The following is a 21,201-nucleotide window of genomic DNA, read 5'->3' on the forward strand; positions in this document are numbered from 1 at the left end:
GTTTTTTACTTTACCTGTGGTGGTACTTAGGTTATCAAACAGGGATCAATAACTCTTTCATTACACTAGATGCTCTGTGAACAGCAGCAGAAAAGCAGCTTCTTCCCTGAGAGCTCTCTTCATGACACGCATGGTGAATAAACAGGCAAAGTAAGGAACGGAGGACACTTAACTGAAGAGTCATGTACTTACGTTATTATTCTAATAATTCTCTGCATTATTTCAGCGTGCATCATCAAATCTCTTAATCTCTTTTTGTATTATTAGTGTTAATAGCTCTGTATTAACAATTCTCTTTGCCCCTGAAAGAATAATGAAATAATAGAGAGGTTCAGCTTCTGTCTCTGACATTTTAGTGCAAACCTGGGAAATGCACTTATTAAGCTATATTCTCGCATCATACACTATACTTTTGTCTTACATATTTCAGCCAAAAAAGGCACCAAAAATTTGTTTAATTAATTAATTTTATCAAATTAGTCAAATCACTCAGAAGACACGACTCCTACAGCAGCAGCCATATTTATACTATCACCTTCCTGCAGTATTTTTATGCACCAATACGCTGTCGAGCAGCTCTGTGTTGCTGTTCCTCAGGTTAGGTGCAGGCACATAACAGGAGCAGAGGGATGACTGGGAGGTTTCCTCTTCTTTGGCATAGCAGAGTTATAAGAGCAGACAGAATTTAAAAGTCTTCTACAAAGACTGAAAGAACTGGGGATATTTTTTCTCATATAGAAAAGAAAGCAAAAATAAAGAGAAGGCACAATAAAATATAAAAGGCTGACACAGAGTCAAAAGGAATAATTTTTGCTTTACATCTATGATGAATAAGACAAAAAAAATAGGAGAACTGAATTTCTACTCTCTATCCTTATCTCTTGCTAGTTCCTTCCCAACCATCAGGTCCCTGTGATCTTGCCTCGTATTTGAGTCTTGCTTGATTTACCAAATAAGGTGGAAGAGGGACAAATTTACCCTCTTAATGCACACTCAAAGCTGTCACTGTGATACGAAGGGTGAGAGCTGAAAAAGAAGTGAAATCTGTGCCGACCCTCAGGCTACAAACCGAATGTTTCATTACTGAGCATCAGCTGGGCCTCCAGGGTGACTGTATCACACGAAACATAAACAACGGTATCTAACGTGACAGATCAGAAATTAAAAACTAAATCTGTCTGAGCAATTTACAGAGGTGGGTGGTTTTATCCCGGCTTTTGCTTCCAGACAAGAAAAGCCTTCCCTGCATGAAATTATTGGGAGAGTCTGAGTACAGTCCTGGGGTTTCATGGATATAACAGATATATTTCTACAGTATTCTTAATATAGATGGTATATAGATGCTTTCAGGCTTTTTTTCTTTTTTTTTTAAATTCAAGCTGTATTTATGCTTCATTTGAAGACAAGAAAATCAGATATAATAATTTTTCTTGGTGTAGTGGGTTTCTGTGGCTGGGTTTTGGTAGTTGGGGGGCTACAGGGGTGGCTTCTGTTAGAAGCTGCTAGAAGCTTCCCCTGTCCCACGGAGCCAATGCCAGCCAGCTCCAGGATGGACTTCCTGATGCTGGCCAAGGCCGAGACGATTAGAAGTAATAGTAACACCTCTGTGATAACATATTTAAGAACAGAAGACTGTTGCACAGAAGGAATTCCAGTCAGGGAAGAGCAGAGTGAGAACATGGGAATAACAATGTAGGCACCAAGGTCAGTGCAAAAGGAGGGGCAGGAGGTGCTCCAGGCACTGGAGCTGAGGCCCCTGCAGCCCATGGTGCAGACCATGGTGGAGCAGCTGTGCCCCTGCAGCCCATGGAGGACCATCGGGGTGCAGAGACTCACCTGCAGCCCATGGAGGAGCCCATGCTGGAGCTGGTGGATGCATGAAGGAGGCTGTGACCCCATGAGAGGCCCAAGATGGAGCAGGGTCCTGCCAGGGACCTGTGGCCATGGAGAGGGAAGCCCACGCTGGAGCAGGTTTTTCCCAGGTAGGACTGTGGGAGACCCACGCGGGTACAGCTCATTCATGAAGCACTGTACCCCATGGAGGAGTGACCCACGGAACAGCAGTTTGGGAAGAACTGCTGCCCGAGGGATGGACTCACACTGGAGAGGTCCATCAAGGACTGTCTCCTGTGGGAGAGACCCCACGGGAGCAGAGGAAGGACTCCTCTCTCTGAGCAGCAGCAGAAACAACAACTGACTGTAACCCCCATTCCCCATCCCCCTGCACGGCTCAGAGGGAGGAGGGACAACATGGAAGGAAGGAGGGGTGGGGGGAAGGTGTTTTTAAGACTTTTATTTCTCACTTTTTGGCTCTTGTACTGTTAGTAATAAATATAAGTACTATTCCCGCTTTGAGTCTTGTTTTGCCCGTGAAGGTAATCAGTCACTGACCTCTCCCAGCTCTTATCTCTACTCATGAATCCTTAGCTGTTTTTTTTCTCTCTCCTCTGCCCAGTTGCAGAGAGAGAGTGAGAGAGCGGCTTTGGTGGGTACCTGGTATCTGGCCAGGGTCAACCCACTACACATGGTATGCATACTTTATTATCTTACATATAGTTTCATGTATCATGGTCATCACATTATTACATAAGTTTCCTCAAACAGAGCACTAAGCAACCTGAGTGAGAGCTGTCTGCTTTGTATTCTTTTCTATTTTTCTGAGAGATGTTTCCTGAATATTTGGCTTCATATTTCAATAGCTAGACACAAATGGTTTCTGTTAGTAAACACACACTGCTTTAAGATCAGAACAGGCAGCTCAGACTTGTTTCTGACTGACAGGGAGTAGGTGCTGGCAATCCTATGGGACTCATTTCACGGACTCTGGAACTTCAATGGGAGTCAGTCCTCTATCTCTTAAGATTGGTTTTATTTGAAGAAAGCTTCATCAGGAAAAATTATTGGGCGTTATCTTTTTCCTTAAACTTTGGGTGAACATTTATATTTACTGAATGCTTTTTGTGGAGAACTATGAAAAAAAAAAAGAAAGATACTGAAATATTGATTTTTTTTTTTTTTGTCAAATCTATGAATTTGAAAAGATCACAGTATTTAAGATGTAAATACTGCAAGGAACACATAAACCTTGGAGAGCTCTACAAGTGGTATGTTTGGTATCCCCCTTACTCCTCAATTTCATTCATGTCATTCTGAGATTAATTTTCAGGTTCAGAGAACCAAATTCTACCAGTGAGACAAGATTTTGTTTATGTCTACAGCAGCAGGTTACCCAGCACAAAAGAATTACATGAGGAGCGGCCACTGGTGCAGAGGATCCCTTCCCACTCCATAAGAATGTGGAGGCAGAGGACGGAGGGTTGACCCCAGTCAGCAGCCAAGCACCCACACAATTGCTTGTCCAATTCCCATTCCTAGTGGGATACTGGGGAGAATAGGAAGAGCAAAAGCAATCAAGCTTCTGGGTCAGGACAAGCCAGCTAAAAAGATGAAGCGGAAAAAAAAAAAAAAAAGAAAAAACAAAGTGGTGCAAAAGCAATCACTCACCACCTCCCACAGGCAGACCAATGCCCAGTCAATCTCCAAGCTATGACCACCATGGTAGCTGAACACCCCCTTTCTTCCTCCACTACTCCAGTTTTTATTCCTGACCACGATGTTATAAGGTTAAGAATATCCTTTTGACCAGTTCAGGTCAGCTGTTCTGACTTCCTCCTCCCACCCTCTTGCACACCCCCAGCCTATTTTCTGGAAGGATAGAGTGAAAACAGTAAGCCTTGACCCGGTGTTCAGCAGCCATTCAGCAATAGCCACTGATGTGTTATCAACAGTGGTTAAGACACAAATCCAAAAACACCATAGGGTCTGTTATGAAGAAAGTTAACTCCATCCAAGTCAGACTTAGCATGGGGACAGGGGTATGTTATTTCAGGGTATCTCTTGCCTTACCTCAGTAGCTCCATGATACCTGTTATCAGCTGGATCATCTTCTGGATGCGATTTTCTGGAGGTCATCTTCCATATCAGTTTCATCTGAGAGACATGCAGTTCATGTACTCTTGAACTGGTGTAAAATCTGAACCAGAGCCTGGTAAATATTTCAAAAGAGTGCAGTTCATCTGAGCTGCAACGCTACACAGAAAGCATGGAGCATGTTCCCAGCTATCAGCCATCCTTCTGCCACAGATTCATACCTCCTGAGAGAAGCAGTGTCGCAAGGCACAACTTTGGACTTCTTGTGGCCACCATCCATCAGCAGGGTATTAGCCACCATGCACATGGGCATCTGAGCTGGGAAACCATATTGGTAATGAGAGTGTGAGATTAACTGTGCTGCCCTCCCTGACAGAGAAGTAGGAATTGACAGCAACGTGATCAGTCTAACAACTGGGAACAGTGTCAAAACAAGAATTGCAGATGAAAAAATTGTATTCTTTCAGAAGTCTAGGTGAGAGAAAATAACTCCAGGACAAGTTATGACCTAAAAAGGCGGCTTTTTATGGGTTTGCTTAATTCTGTTTTGGTTTTTTTATTTTTGTGTCTGATTTTCTTGTAAGTAAGGAAAATTGAGAGGGATTGCATGAACTTGACTGCCTGTAAAATAGGCAGATTTTCTGTGTTATTAATACAGGGACTTCTCAAGAGTAGGCTGAGAGCATTTGTATGCATTTATCTGCAAGACTGAGGAGCAACCAGAGCACATCCAGGAGCACAGTGAAAATTGCTTGCTCTGTCATATGCATAATTTGGTCGGGCTTTGAAATCAAGGAACAAGAAGATGTTTATCCTTTCTGATGCACTGCTTCAAAACTTAAAGCCTCTTTGAGAGAGAGGCTTTGTTTTAATCTCCATAAAGAGGCTTCTGATACCTTCTTCTGAGGAAAACAAACCAGCTACTCCAGCTACTCAAACATCATTGCTTATTGCAGTCACTTTCTGCTGTTCCCAGAGGCTTGCCCGGCTGTGGAAGCAGAGCCAATGACTTGCCAGTCAGCTCCAAAAGGTGGGAGCCAGGTGGGCTCCCAAGGCAGGGCAGTATGACCAGGGGAAAGTTTGCATTCAGGTGAAACCATGAATGTGCTGCATTGCACACAGCCACATTTCCAGAGAGCTGTGAAGTGTTTTGTTTTGGTTTTCCTGCGGGAATATATGAAGAGAGATTTCTGTTACAATATGGATCCTTTATGAGAAATAATCAGGCACAGAAAGGGCCCAAGGGAAGCCGGGGGAGATAATCTAACCCAGGGATGTCCCATTGCAATTAGGAATTTTCAAAAACAGTGTAAATCCTAATGAGCATTTTCTCTGTCACCACTTCATTTCTGGTGCCCTAAGCCAGAAAAAATCAATTCTTTTAGGTAGAAAAGCATGAAGAATTTAAGTATAAAAGGAAAACAATGTGAAGGATGGCAGTGCAGTTTAATTCCCTGATGTAAGCTATAATGCAAAGATGTAAGGGATAATAAATAAATAAATAAATAAATAAATAAATAAATAAATAAATAAATAAAAGTAGTGTTGATCAGGTCTTGTTTTTGAGCAGGATTAATCCTTTCTTAATCCTACTATTACTGAGGTTTTTTTGACTGGTTTATTAATCTCACTAGTCTTCTAGAAAATGCCAAGAATTGTACCAAAGGTACCCCACGTCTAGTACACCAGAGGGAGAGACTGAATCACAGAAAAGATACTTCTTGCTTCATTAGGACACCAGAGTCTCATAGAAAGAGACATCAGGTGGTACAAATAACAAGCCTGGATACCTGCAAAGCATTTCTCATTACTACAGCATGCCCAGCTAGCCACAGAATATCAGGGAAAAAAAATCAACAAAAAACCCCCAACATTACGGGAAAAAAATAGCTATGCCTCTACTGAGGTAATTTCTTTTTACTGTATATCAATAAATAAAGAAGAAAAACCATAAATGGAATGCTGTTATATATTAACCTCTTTTGAAGCAAGATTATCTTTTAGGTATCCTTAAAATGGTTCTGAAACCTCAGCGTTTTTACAGTGCAATAAGGCACTTGGGACTAGATTGCTAGCTGATTCCTATAGATAGTAAAACTGCCGTTGACACTGTTTGGCAGCTTAGATTTAGTTTACAAGCCCTCTGGTGCAGTGACCTTCATGATGTTTAGTGACCACATAAGTTGGCCACTATAATTTTGTTCTGTTTCTTAAAGACATCATCAAAAAGGGAGAATGGATTTACAGATTTCACTTTCTTTCAAAATAATAAGAGTAAGAAAAGGATAAGGAAAAAAAACCAAAGCAAAACAAACAAAAAAACAGCCACAATTTGTTTACAGGAAGAACAAAACAGTTAACAGCCTCAGTGAAGGAAAAAAAACCCTTTTTTGGTTAGCTCACACAAGTCCTGCACTCACACTCCTGATCATATTGATAGAGATGCCACCTGTCAGGCTGGAGAGACAATAAAGTACAAAGACAGACATTAAGGATGTCAGAAGAGTGTTTACAGGTACCAGCCATGTACGCTCATCTGCACAAAAGCAAGACTAGCAGCTCAGTTTTGATGAAACCAAAACTGATAGGAAAACATCTTCCACTGCTCAGAGGAGACAAGAGAATGGGAGAGAGACAGCTTTAAATGCAGCCTCAAAAAACCCTCTCAAATGATGTAGGCAATTAAGACTTCACAGGACGATACCTCGGAAACGCTGAGGTTATAATGCACCTGCCCTCTCCATGCCCTAAAGCAGAATGCATCACAACAAACATAAGGAATGAATTAACTACAACTCTGCCTTTATGTACCCCCCGTACTGTTTTCCAGGTTAAATAATGGTGTGTGTACTTCGGAGTACTTTTCCATAGAATATATTGTAGGGATGTTTTACAGCCCAGTTACTATTATATGAAGAGCACTTATTTGGGGTTTTTTGACATGTTATTAGGGCTGAAGGGAAGAGCATATTAGTGGAGGATTTCTTGTTGTATCTGATAATTAGAGGCTTGAATCACAATTGGGAAATTGTTTTCACTTTGCAAAATACCCCTTTTCCAATTTTTCTATACCTCTTGTGCTTTTTTCTCTTCATGCAGCAAATGTAATGAGAAGTAAACATCCTGACACACAGCTAGCCAAATAATGTCATTAATCATACCAGCCTTCAAAGTTGAACTGAACTGCTTTTTGCCCCCTCAGCTTTTTCCCAGATTGCAACATTTTCTTTGAGGTCTGGGTCAGCACCACTTGACTGCCAGCTCTTTCCGAAGTGAATAAGCCTCCCCAGCTCCCAGATATTGAGATATTTTTCCCTTAGCAAGCTGAAGAAGGGAGAAGATCAAATATCCTCAAGGGCAAGGAAGGACCCAGATAGTTCCTTTTTCCCTGAGAGTCCTGATACTGTGGAATATTCTTCTGTACTGGAAAGATGACTCTTCCTTTCATCCCAAAAAACACGATTCATCTGCAGGGGGAGCTGGCTCCTTCAGCACTGCATGAGTGTGTTTCCAGCTGAGCATAGTCCAGGCTGGGAAAATGAGGAAATTTTCTGAGTGGGTGCTGCAGCTACCATCAGCTGTGATTGTGGAAAGTCATGCACTCATTGCTCCTGTCCTTGTGGCCAGGAAATGACTCACTTTTCTGTTTCACAACTCTAGTCTGCCAGGCATCATTTTTAAGATGTACCTAGTCAAATAATCAGAAATTATACAAATCACCTATCTCATCTGCAGCAACCTGCAGAGCTGCCTACAGACACAACCTGCTGTTCTGCCTCACCACCCCTGGGGAGTCTCCCTCCTGCCTCCTTCATCAGTGCTTGCAATGGATGGGAATAGCTTTATTTTGTTTCTCCCTCGTCACTCTTTCCTTCCTTCTTGTTTCATCCTCAGCTTCCTTTTTCCTCTTGCAGTCAACTTCTCCCTCCATTTCATCCAGTCACACTCACTGAGGCATAATATTCTTCATCAGGGAGCTCTGAGTTAGGCAAGGGGGACTAAAAATCTCGAGTTTCCTGTATGAAACTCCCTCTCTCCCACTGTACCTTTGCATCTTCATCTGAACTTCCCTAGCCATACGTCTAAATTCACCAATTCTATCTTCTTTTGGGCAATGTTTCATACAGAAGTACTTCCAGAAAATCTTTCTTATGAATAATAGATCCCTTAAATTATTCATATAACATTTCCACTAGCTCCTCTCCTGTTGGGGTCAAGATGTCAGACTAAACAGAGTGCTGACTTGGTGTAACATACCCAGTGTGCCTTTTATCCTGCTTCTGTTTGGTTTTGGTTTTATCCCCAGTCTTTGTCTTAAAAATAAACATGATTATGTTTAGTGCCCAAATAATACTGACAAAGCACAACATAGGTGCTTTTGTTTGTAGCTATTTTCTCTGATTTATTTATATTTCTAAAGAATATCATAACAGTTCGATAGCCTCCTGGTGATTATCTTGACAAGAACTTTAGTTGCTAATTAGGTGCTGCTTACAGATTATAAATATCCCCTTGTAGACTTTCCACTCAAGTATGTAAAGATACCAAATATATATAGAATTAAGTCCAAGCAATTTGGATTTACCAGCATGGTAAATAATAAGTAGAGGTTTTATCAGAGATCAAATGCTACCTACTGAGCAGAGGAAATGAAAGCAATTACAATTCTGATGTTTGTAGGAAGAACACAGACTTTCTCTCAAGCCATCTTTCTTGGGGACTGGTGGTAATCAGATCTCTTTGACTTCTGAACTTCCACTTCACATTTCCTACAGCTCTTTAATGCAGCTCAGTGCACATATACTTCAAACAGTAGTCCTTTCCAAGAATGCTAGAAACACAAGGATGGTTACAGTGTGGGACAAGGATTATGATGAAGACATTGATGAACAATTATTTAATCATGTGATTATTTTTCTTTTCAGTATATATTTCAGGTCTTTGAAATAAGCTAGTAGGTTCAGCATCAGAATTTGCTAGTATGAATTATTCTGAAAGTTGATTAGATATTGAAAGAAGGGAATATTTTTCTACTTTGCAGGGATCTGAAATAAACAAAACCAAAAAAAAGCTTAAAAGATCCAGGACAATTTCCTTCCAGTCATGACAAAATAAGAGCAATAGTTGACCATAGATAAATTACTATAAACATTATTTTCACTTTGTCATGGAAGGAGGAGGCCTGAATACCTTTCCCATTTCAGTTGGAAATACTGTATCATCCTGGCAAGCTAAAGTATAGAGACAGTATTATTTTTAGCATTCCCTTTTTCTTTCCCCCAAATTTCTCTAACTGACAAATGTTCATACTTGTTCTTAATGTATCTAGAAAAATAATACTCCTTTTCTTTATGTCTTTTCAAATTTACTAAGTTCATATACTTTTCCAGAGCAAATCTGCAGAAAGCTTTCATAAATACATATGCATTAAGAATAATGAGATTGGGGAGACAGCTCTTCCATGAAATAGCAAACTGTTACCTTAGCAACCTGCCATCATAAGCCTGAATTTTGTAATATCTCCAAAGAGGTATGATTTTGGGACAGGATACAGAAAGTAAAAAAAGAGTCAGTAAACAGAAAGTACTGTAATTAATTTTTTCATATCATGTTATTGTTATTGTCAGTATCTCATCCCTTTTTATTGTAAGCAAAACATTTTACCTGCCATGTGGGTCACTTCTCCAGCTGGAGGGTACTTCATAACAACTCCTGAAGAAGTCATGATTGTGGATGTGACAGAGCTGTGCTCCACCATCAGCCACACAGAAAGGGACCTGGGAATTTGGATTGAAAGGAAGCTGAACATTTGCCAACAATGTACCCAGGTGGCCAAGAAGGCCAATGGCATCCTGGCCTGGATCAGGAACAGTGTGGCCAGCAGGTCCATAGAAGTGATTCTTCCCCTGTACTCAGCACTGGTGAGGTCACACCTGGAGTACTGTGTCCAGTTCTGGGCCCCTCAGTTCAAGAAGGATATTGAGGTGCTGGAGCAGGTCCAGAGAAGAGCAACAAGGCTGGTGAAGGGACTTGAGCACAGGTCCTATGAGGATAGGCTGAAGGAGCTGGGGTTGTTCAGCCTGGAGAAGAAGAGGCTCGGGGGAGACCTCATCACTCTCTACAACTACCCGAAATGAGGTTGTAGCCAGGTGGGGGTTGGTCTCTTCTCCCAGGCAGCTATCAGTAAGACAAGAGGGCATGGTCTTAAGCTCTGCCAGGAGAGGTTTAGGTTAGATATTAGGAAGAAATTCATTACAGAGAGGGTAATCAGGCATTGGAATGGGCTGCCCAGGGAAGTGGTGGATTCTCCATCTCTGGAGATTTTTAGGATGAGGTTGGATGTGACACTTAGTGCCATGGTCTAATAACCACGGCAGCAGTGGACCAAGGGTTGGACTTGATGATCTCAGAGGCCCCTTCAAACCCAGCTGATTCTGTGATTCTATGATTCTATGATTCTATGATTCTATGATTCTATGATTTATGATTCTATGAGTCTATGATTCTATGATTCTATGACTGAATACTTCCACTCTTTCAGAGTCACCTGAAGCTACAAAAGGCCCCAGTGACTTCAAGTTGCACTTGCACAACAAAATACACATCAAACACACTTAGGAACCACTTAGATCCTATAATGGAAGCTAATAATTATGATCTATGTCATTGGTATCAAATCCTATATTTATTTGTGTAAGGCTTCTTATTACAATTTTCAGTCACTGGTAAATTTGACAGGTCTTAATCATCGAGGCTGTGTTCTTGTGCTTAAATTGCCTGAAAAGAGCTTACTGATAATTCTCTGAACTCTCTTAACACTTGTATGATGATTTCCTTGTTTGGAAAAATCCAAGATTCAGAAGTTCCTCAAAGAACAAAGGTCTCTCAAAGAACAATTTTTTTCTTGAAGAGCAAAGGAGGTGAGGTAATGGAACTGCTTCAACCTTTCTTTAATATTTTTCCCCTAAGTTGATTTGCATGGTACGTTAAACTAAAAGCTATTGACTTGATGTTCAGTCTAGTTCTTTGAGGTATGCTGGATGCTGTTCAATATTAAGCATTTATGTTGTATCAGATGCTTTGTTTTTGATGCACCTCTGAGTTGGGCAATGTGCCATGAACAGTGAAGAAGTGAACCTAGCAAAAAAAATTGGAAGTTCCTGGGGATGGGAGACAAGGGACCAGTCTCATTACTGCAAATTTAGAGCTATACTTTAACATAGTTCAGAACTCTCCTTATCGTCTATGGCCTTATAACATTGTCCTAGGAAGCACTCAGACTTTGTTCTCCCTGTTTTCAGGAAGAGCTGGCTAGAGAGCTGGGTCAAAGGTGCAAGGGGTCAGTATGGCAGCCCAAAACCTGCCAAAAGCTCCCTCCAGTCAGTCCTGTCCTCATCTACCCTCTGGCTCCCTTCATGTTGCCTAAGCCGTCATCCTTGATCTCTCCTCATTAGGTGCATGTGCACCACATCATCTCTTTCTTAGCTCTTTATTCTGCCTCTTAGGCATTACTTTATATCTCACATCTGCACAGAGTTCCCTTGCAACCTGTCCCCTGCACTTTTACCATTGACAGGAGATATCTTCTTCTCAGAGCTCCCTCACTATTTCCCATTTATCATCCAGTTAAATTACCTAAAAATCTATCAGTCAAGAAGCAGCAGATAATAAACTCCAAATGACCCATACAGTGTTTGCTGTCACATTTGTGCTTATTGCTGGAGAGATGATGCTTGAAAAGGGAGAGCAGAATTAGGTGCAAAAATACAGACAGTGGCATAAAAATTTTGCAGGCACCTTCTGGTGCAGAAGAAAGTGCAATGCCCCTAATTAGCTTCTTAGATTAATTACAATGGAAATTTTAACGTATGTAACCTTAAAAAAAAAAAGGCACAAAAAAAAGGGCACCAAAAAACCCTCAACAAACAAACAAACAAACAAACAAAAAACGAAACCAGTTGCAAACTCAGTATTCCAAATCAAAACTATTTATATTATGTAATGTCTAGAAGGGACAGCATACATGAGATGTGCTTGAAATTATGTGGTACCTGTACTGTAATTTAAAAGCCATTAATAAGGTTTAACTAAAGAATAATTCCATAAAAGCTAGAGAAATACCTTGGATTCCTCTTGAGCAAATAACTCCACTGTATGCATTTGGTGACTCATCACTGCAAGCAGTAACGGCCTCTAAGTGGAAACCCAGGGAAATCAGATTGCACCATCCAGCATACTGAAAGAATTTACTGTTACTCGAGAGCACTAAATAATCAGATAAAAAATAATGTTGTTATATAACTATTGCAGGATCATGTACTTTCATTTCCATGCCGAAAAACTAAAAGGAGACTAAATGTATTCGTGAAAGGGTATCTGACAGATGTCCCGGAAGTTATCTGAACAGTCAGGTAGCATCTGCAGCAAGCAGTATGCAGAGAGAAAAAAATTTGTGTTAATATTGGCTCTTGCTATTTTTCCTGATTTCAAAATACGTGGAGATTGTAAAAATTCTTCCAACTTACTTAGTGCATTTTTAAACCATATCAACTTAGATGAACCTAACACATCCTCAGTGAAGTTTAAGTTAGAGGTTTAGAACCACTGTCTACATGAAACAAACAAACAAATACCTTATCGTACGTTTGTAATGTTCCAGATTTAGATTATCTGTATCCACAGCTTTCATTTTCCTAAAAACAAATTTGCAATATGGATAAACCACTTATGAGGCAACAACTATCAGTTGAACCTACCTTTTTTGCAAGAGTATCTCTAATTATACCCTTGAAATGAAAGGCAGAGTCACTGCAGATCCTTATCATTTGGCTGCTAGGAAGCCTTTGGTCATGCTCTGGGACAGCTTTCAGTTACGCTTGGAAAAATCTTGTCTTGGCTTTTTTGGGCTAGCACAAGACTCCAGCCTGGAAAGCTTCACCACTCCTGGCCATGTCTTCAGCAGTACTGCGTGAACAACACTCAGCACGCCTTGCTTTCACTCTGAAATTGTCCACTTTCCATTTCCAACACCTGTATCTGTTTATTATGCACTGCTGAGTGTCCTATTATCAAAATGTCATTCCCCATACAACCACAGATCAGCTTAACTGCTCGTTTCCCTTGAACAGCAAAGGAACAACAGTCTTTCATCCAAGATTTTGTTTAAATTCATGACACCAAATTGAAGAAAAATGATTTTTGGAATTCAGTATATTACACTGATGTTGACAAAAGCCATATGCTCAAGAATATATTGAATTAGTTAATGTTAATTTTATTGCCATTATAAATTGTCCTCCTTCATTGTTTATTAAGAGACATTTATGTTGTCCACTCCCCAATTGGTCTGATATAGCCAAAAGGTTTACATCTGCCTTGCAATCATATTTATTCCGTGAAATTCAGGCAAAAATATTAACTTTTTTTTTTAAAAGGTATTTTAAAATTAACATTAATGACTAGAAGATCCCTATACAGCTTTCAGTATTTTAAGCAGAAAGCATAACTACCTAATTAAAGAATTAGTGAGCAATAAACATTTAAGAAACCAAATTATCAAAGACAGACAATAAGCAAGTTTTGATGGATAAACTTGGTTTTTTTCAAAGATGTATCTTCAGGAAAAAAACCCAAACACTTCCTCCTAAATGATTTATGTTGGTACATCATAATATCATTTTATGAGAAAATCTAGGAGAAAGGAAAAGCAGAAGAAATACATGAAAGATTTTCCCTTGAGATATTTCCATAATTATTTTATGGCAAAAAGCTGTATGGGAGTGAGGTGAAGTGATGTGCTTTGGAGCTGCTCTTTGAAGTTTTCAGCAGCAAGTGGCTTCCTCCTCAGCATGTGTTTTAAATGTTGTGCTGGATTACAGTCCACCTGCACAGAACTGTTCTGACCTTTTTACCCTTCCAATATTTTAAACATTTGACCTGCTTTCCTTTCTGCAGTTTTGCTTCCGAGAATACTCTTGAAATAATTATGTAAATGCCATCTTAATGCATTTTCACTGCCACGTGCATTTTCAGCTCCCTTATGATGTTATCTTTTCAGAATGCCAGAAAAACGTGAACCAGATGTGCTGAACACAAAATACCACAGCAGGGATTTCCCTCACAGCAATCATGGTATGCAAGTTCTTAGAGGCTTGTCATGAAGCAATAGGGCTATTTTTAGTGCAAGAACATAACACAGGTAATAGAGTTTGAAGTTAAGTATATGAAGGATATATATATACATATTTACTGTGCTGAATAATACTGGTGTGCAAGCAAACACTTCAATGATGAAAGAAAATCTAACACAAAATTTCCTTGATGTTCTGAAATTTGCCACTTGTTTTATGGATTTCTTTAATATTCATAGGTAGCTTATTTTCTGCATTCATTTATGAGTACAGTAAAAAGGTGAATAGCAGAAGTTGAGCTGTAGACTGTTGGCAACCCACATAATTGTATATTGACATTCATTAGTCAGTTGACTCTTGAAATTGCACTAACAGACTAAACACTAGTTCTATATTTGATTGCTGAAGACCTTTGGTTTAGACCTCCTAGGTGAAAGCACAACCAAGTCTTTTAGTCAAAGTGTCTGTTGCTTGTGACAATTTGTTTATGTGTGTTGGACTCCTTCCTAAATAACATCATCTTTTTGCAATCCCACTCCATAGTCAAAACTGAGAATAGTACTGGCTCATTTCTATTACTCCTCAGCAAAGAAGCTTGTTTCTATCACTCTTCTTTATTACTTTGCAGCTTGCTTGCTTATTATTTTGCAGCACTGCAACCCTCCCATGGGACCCTAAGACCTGACTTGCATCTTGCCTGCAGCCTTTGAGGCAAACTGGTAACATGGTTGTTGGGACAACTTGTTTAAATTGCTTAAATCAATGGTTTGCTAATGTTCACATATACATGAGCATGCTTTTATCCATGGAGGCAAGAGGTAGCTGCGCTACCACTTCATGAGGTAAAGATGATCGACTGCAGTCTGGGGCAGGCTGTGGCAAGATGGTCTGTCCCCTGATAAGGCCTGGAATCTGTCCAGAGAGTGCAAACTCTCTGTGGTGAGCTATTGGCACTGCCAGAGTGCTGTTTGGTGCTGGATGCAGACTCAGCATGCTGCTGGTAAGCTCCTAACTGGCGTATAGATCTGTGACTGGCAGTTAATCAGTTTATGTGATAAAAGCTTGAGTTTCTCTCACACAGTCAAAATGCAAGAATTCCAAGATTTGGGGTTCCTTTGAGATTGTCATCAGACAGAAAGTCGCACTTCATCGACTCACAAAACACAAATAAACAGGGTTTGTCAAGAAACATCTATGATGTGGGTTCAGGCCTTGCCTATGGCCATATTAGAGATCCACATACAATCCAAGGCGGAAAACAACATGATCCCTATTCGCAGGTTAATTTGCAAAATTGTTTAATGGTTTAAGCTCTACTTTGCAGGAACTCCAGAGATTCATCGTATCATCTAGACCTATAGGACTGGACACTCCTGTTCATCTGTTCCAGCCCAGAAACTGAGCCTATGCCGAATAGCGGGACTGAAACCCCTGCAAACCAAACGTAAAGAACTGTTTCAAACTCAGCTGACCATCTCCATCGTGGTCAGAAATTGTTAGCAAAGACCCTGAATTCACTACCGAGAAGGAAAAAACCTCTGTTCCTGAGACAAGTGAAACAACAGAGACTGTTACACAGTTAGATGTCAAAATTATGTTTAAACTATTTTTCTATGTGTATTGTTTAATACCACCAGTAACTATGAATTGGGTTTAGAAGCAAAATTTAGATTTGGCTTTAGTAAAATGCACCCAATATTCTTCATGAAAGTGAGTGCTAGATTTGCACTATGAATTCGGCTGAAATTTGGCAACAAGTTTAAGTTCTACATTGGGCAACTCCTGAGGATGTCTCATTAGGTTTACAGAGATACCTTCTGTAAACTTATTTCACGGTTACCAAATCTGAACCTGGATAAAACAGCTATTAATTAGTTGTATATTGTGTTAGATCCCCATAGTAGCTTGTTGTATGATTAGTGTTGCAAGTATTAGTAATCTTACCAGTATGATGTTAATTATAAGTGGCAGAGGCTTGACAAGATTGAGGTCTTGTCAAACCTCTAAAAGGGGACACTGATGCCTATAGATTTTTTGATTTTTAGCTTTTTGTAGATTTTAGAAGTAGCTGTATTATATCCCTTACCCTTAGCACAGTAGTTTACACATTTACCCAACACGGTCACCACATTTTTGCAGCTGCTTGCTTAATGCAGTGACCAGGGCTGAAGAATCAGACTGGAACTGAGGCCCTTAACCAATCCTGAAGTTCATGGGATGGAGCAGGGCTCTGCAGACAGCCATGTATCCAAGTCTTTTGCTCAGTAATGTTAATGGCAACTGAACTTCCCCATTTTTTCTTCTGCATTAAATCCACATCCAGACATAAAAAACAGTAAGAATATCAATAACAGCTGCAGAGTGACTACAGTTCCTACTGTGATTTGACCCAATGAATTATAAGGTGAGGCAGTGGTGGCACCTATGCTTCCATGTAAATCTTCTCAGTCACTCATCATTTGTGAAGAGGTATTTATCATTATTGCCTCTCAGACTTTGGTTTCTTTTTAAATGGCATGAATAGTGTGAACACAAAGAGTACAAAAAATATCAAAATTTGTAGGGGATTGCCAGCAAAAGTCATAGTTTGACTCAATGCATTAAACTCTTAAACATATAAAGTTAAAGCATTATTTTACAAATTTTTGCAGAGACATTGAGAGCTTCTGCTTAGTGGCTTCATTCTACATTCTTTTACTTTCACTTCTTAATTATGTTTATACTGGGCCTGAGCCTTGCCCCATAAAACCTGCCACAGACTTGGATGGTTATTCTATCTTTTGACAAAATATTGGACTTGGCTGCGAGCTCTCATGCATCTGCCATTTGACCTCTGTGAATTATAGCTGGATTAGATATGCCAGGTCTTATTAGCTTAATGGTAGCTGCATTAGAGACGTCTGCACTCAAGTACACAGATTTCTTTTATTGTTCATGGCTTAAATTCTGTTGAAACTTCTCAAGATTGCTCTTAGCACCAAGACTAAACTTTAAGCAAAACTGGTGAAAAGACACTGAGATGGACTAGTTAGTCTGTAGTAGAGTGTCCTCAGACCACAGTTTTCATATCTTCAATAGGACGAAATTTTCTAAGGTTAAAAGGACAATTTTTAGCACATTTTAGAAATCTGCTATAACCGTATGCATTTGTATCATACAAATTTCTAAACTTAGTTCTGGTTATATCACTATAATAAAGCCTAAACATGTTTCTGAATTGGTGTTGAAAATACCTGATTTAGACTAATGTAATTGCTGTGGCCAATGCTTGTTTATGAAGAAAAGAGAAAAAGCATTGCTGCGGACTGTGAATCAGTGACTAATCAATGCTGAGAGGTTTGATAGGGGGTTGACATGGCTCTGATAGACTGGCAAGAATAATTCAGATAGATGATGTAGCAGTGTAGTCTTGCAGCATGGATGGATGGGAATACATCAAATTCTGATTCTCTGAAATCACTGGCAAAATTCCCACTGAATTAAGTAGAACCAGAACTTCAGCCTGCATATTAATGTGTACACTTATGGGGGGGGGGGGGAGGGAAGATGTATTAAATTTACAATTCTAGCTCACAGAATTTGGGCAAATCAAAAGTCATAATCCTGTGCAACTTTTGCTCTGTTTTTTTTATGCAAACACCCTCTGACACAGTCTCTGCTAACACTGCTGCACAATATTATTTCTGTGGTATCTCTATCTGGCTTGAAGGGAAGAGATTCACAGGTACAGGCTATAATAATAACTACAAGGTTTAAAAAATATTTGTAGTAGAAACAGTCAGCTTAGAACCAAATTATAAGGGTTGCTGGATAACATATGATTCTCCAAGTCACAAAAACATCTTTCAGTTGTCTTCAGAAAACACCTCTGAAACCAAATCCACATTCCAACAAGTCTGGCTTGATTTCAAGCCTCAAGGCAACACTTCTAGTGCCTCTCTTGTGTCCCTTTTCTCCAATCCTTGACTTCACAGATAACCTATAAGGGAGCCTTAAGCAGAAGCTGAGAGTAGGCTAAGAGGAGCCTGGGAAACACAGAGAAGGGCATGGTCTGAGAGGGCAGACTATGCAGAAAGGAAATGAGACATTTCTTAAGCTGATCTGGTTCTCCAAGCACTTTCCTCACTGCCAGGGGACACCAGCTGTGGCAGCCTCCACAGCCCTCACCTTGTGCTCCTCAACAGTCAAGATGTGCTTTGCTGGACCACTAGGGCTGGAAATAGCTTTTTCCTTTGTAGGCAAAAAAGCTGTGCTTGCTTTTCCTTCTTTGATTTGAAATAAATAGCATTTTAATGTTGCATACTAATAAAACAATGTAGAAAAAAACATGCTTGCAGATGCTGAGATGTGCCGACCATTCTATTAACTTTTTTGCACTTTTCCTGCAGAAGTTGTTTCTGTCAATTTATTTTCATTTCAGCTGAGCAAAATGGGAAGGAAAAAGCAGGTTGACACAGATGGTTGTCAGCCAAGTGATGACTGCAGCCGAGAATGAATGAACAAAAATATACAGTTTGCTAAACTGTGTATTGTTTAGCTTCCCTGTGTATCAAATGTCAAAAGAAATAAAATTTGCAGAATATATTTAGTATCCTTTTTTTAAGACTTGTTAAAATTATTGTTGTAAATGGATGGGTGGTCATATGTAAAGGAATTGCATTGCAGAGAACAGAAAATGGAATAAATCTTGCATTAAAAACTTCTAAAAACAGAACTAAATAACCTCTTAAATGCAAAGCTAAGCACTAAATAAGTGATCTGGTTTGAGAGTTATTTGGTTCTTTTACAAGTGCTGAGCACCCCCAATCCTACTGAGGTCATGCAGGGAGCAGTCATTGCATTTGAAACTCAGACCACCAAGCTAAAGGTCTGGATGAAGATTTTTGAACCTTATTTTTATAGTTTTGTTCTCAAAGGATCTCTTGGATCACACAACTGACCACGTCATTGTACTTTAATAGAGCAAACAAACTTAGTGAGGAGAAAAAATTAAAAAACTAAAATAGTCTTCCTCAAGTTTGTTAGAGCGCTGCCAATTCAAGGTGGGGGGCATGCCTTGTTCACACTGAAGACCTGCTGGATTTTAAATACAATTGATCTTATTTTATCTTAGATCTATCTTGAACTAAGGCTAAGCCTAATGTAGGCACACTCAAATCGATTGTAATGTTGCCTGTGTCAATTTAGCTAATTTAAATGTACATGCATTAGCAGATTGCATCAGTTCAACTAGATTGATCTTTAAATTGCTTTGTCTAAAGTTGTGCCATTTCTGGGGAGCCAAAGACTGTCTTTGGAAGAGAGAGCTGCCACAACTACTTACCTTTTCTCCTACCTGTCAGCTCTGTCAGTACCACCCAAATCAGTCAATAGATATCTAAGTTATCAGTATAACCACTGATCAACAAGTATTAATCAATACACCAACTAATGTTCATAAAACTGTACGAGAGTATTCTCAGGAGAAAAGCCATTGAGTTATACACTTTACTACTGTACATCTACTGACGTTAGTTAAATTTTACGAGGCATAAATTTGGACCATAGTAGACGTAAACCATTGCTAACGCGTGTCTTATAGTCAGAATTTAGACAAATAAGTCAGTGATGACTTTTGAATATTTGAAACTCTCTCTGTTCTTGAAATGCTGCCTCTATATGCTCCAAAGAAGACTGACAACCAAGCATAATTTTAAATTGCATGTCCTTTCCCTACCAGCTTTCAGAGCAATGTAATCTCACCTTCGTTCTAGTGGGGTAAAAATCAGGTACAGAAAATAAGTGTGAGATAATGAATTTCTCTTACTTTGTCTGATCATTAATAAATGAGGTTATTTACCTCCTTGACTCCTGGAATTAGATGTGATACAACACCTTAACACAATAAGTTTGTTCTGAAAACCTGATAATAAGAACCCATCTGCTTAGAGACATAAAGAAGAATTCATTATATGCCCAGTAATTACTTTCAATGCAACATAAAGATATTGCATGCACAGCTTCTTAGTGTTAAACATGCTGTCAGAAAGAATACTTTGATGTGTAGGAATAAGAGGAGTTCAAAAAGGTGATAGCTAATAATGACATTTAAAGATTTTAACAGGAAAAATTTATATTGTGCCTTATTGTCCTTCTCCCTGGCTGCAGAGAAACCAGCATCTTTGTTCAGGATTTCCAGAAAGCTATTCCTGAGTGCCTCCACTGCAGACAACTTTTTCGCTATCTACCTGTATTATGACAAACAATGACTCGTATAAACATTGAAATTTTCCTATAAAAGAAGAAAGGACAAAATGTCAGGTTTGATGCCTAATCCTTGTGACTTTCCCCAAAGCTGGTGAAGCCTCCAAGTGCTTTGTCAGGATTTTGTACATGATTGAACACCAAATGTTAAGGCCACATAAAGAATAGTATTTTCAGGCTCTATAGCAAACTTTTTCTGGTTTTTTACTCGAAGAACAGGACCAAAGCCTTGAAAGATGAAGTGAAATGGGTTGGTTTAAGTGGTAAGAAGCAGGTGACTAGAGCCTAATCTGTGAGGAGACAGAAAAAGAGAAAATAACAATCCTTTGGTCTTCCTGACATGCTATCCAGATGGTCCTAACTAATTATATTTTCTCTTGTGGTTTTAGTTATCAAACATGTACAAATATTTACAGTGGACAAAAGTATATCTCTGTTTAAATGTCATTTTTAATTGTGTTTAATCCTTTGAATAGTACAGGTCCAGCAGTTTCTTGATCATATTTTCACTTTATGAGGTGAAGTCCTCTAATTTCATTTTCCCACTTCTATTCCATTTCTTTATATCTTTCATTCTAATGAAACATGGTATGCTAAGAAGCCATTATTTTTGGAAAGCAGGATGGCTTTTAAACTACATAAATATTCCTTTCAGCCAGGAATGAAGTTGCTAAGACAATTAGCATACTTGAGGTTAAAAATACACTTAAGTGGTTTGTCAGATCAGGCTTTAAATACAATCTATGCCAATAAATTTAGGATATTCTTCTTTGACTTGGCTCTTTACATCTAAGACTTTCATGCTCAGTAAAAACAAAAATATTCTGGATACAGTGCTGAATGGATTTGCCATAGGATTCTGCAGCAGCTAGATTTTCCAATAGGTAATATCTTCTAA

At 39.3% G+C, this 21,201-nt stretch overlaps 1 long non-coding RNA gene across 2 annotated transcripts in view; it reads left to right on the forward strand.

Annotated features, from left to right (window-relative positions):
- LOC135410156 (uncharacterized) overlaps positions 1 to 18,644 on the forward strand; it is a 144,062-nt gene extending 125,418 nt beyond the window's left edge. Inside the window, exons 4-5 of one of the 2 annotated variants that reach the window (XR_010428541.1) lie at positions 13,988 to 14,061; positions 15,385 to 18,644. This is a non-coding gene — a long non-coding RNA (uncharacterized LOC135410156). Of the gene's footprint in view, positions 1 to 13,987; positions 14,715 to 15,384 lie in introns of those variants that run through there. The other variant, XR_010428540.1, reaches the window with a different exon arrangement.
- The last annotated feature ends 2,557 nt before the right edge of the window (positions 18,645 to 21,201 follow it).

This window comes from Pseudopipra pipra, chromosome 2 (assembly GCF_036250125.1).
Source record: "Pseudopipra pipra isolate bDixPip1 chromosome 2, bDixPip1.hap1, whole genome shotgun sequence".
NCBI classification, from domain to species: Eukaryota; Metazoa; Chordata; class Aves; order Passeriformes; family Pipridae; genus Pseudopipra; species Pseudopipra pipra.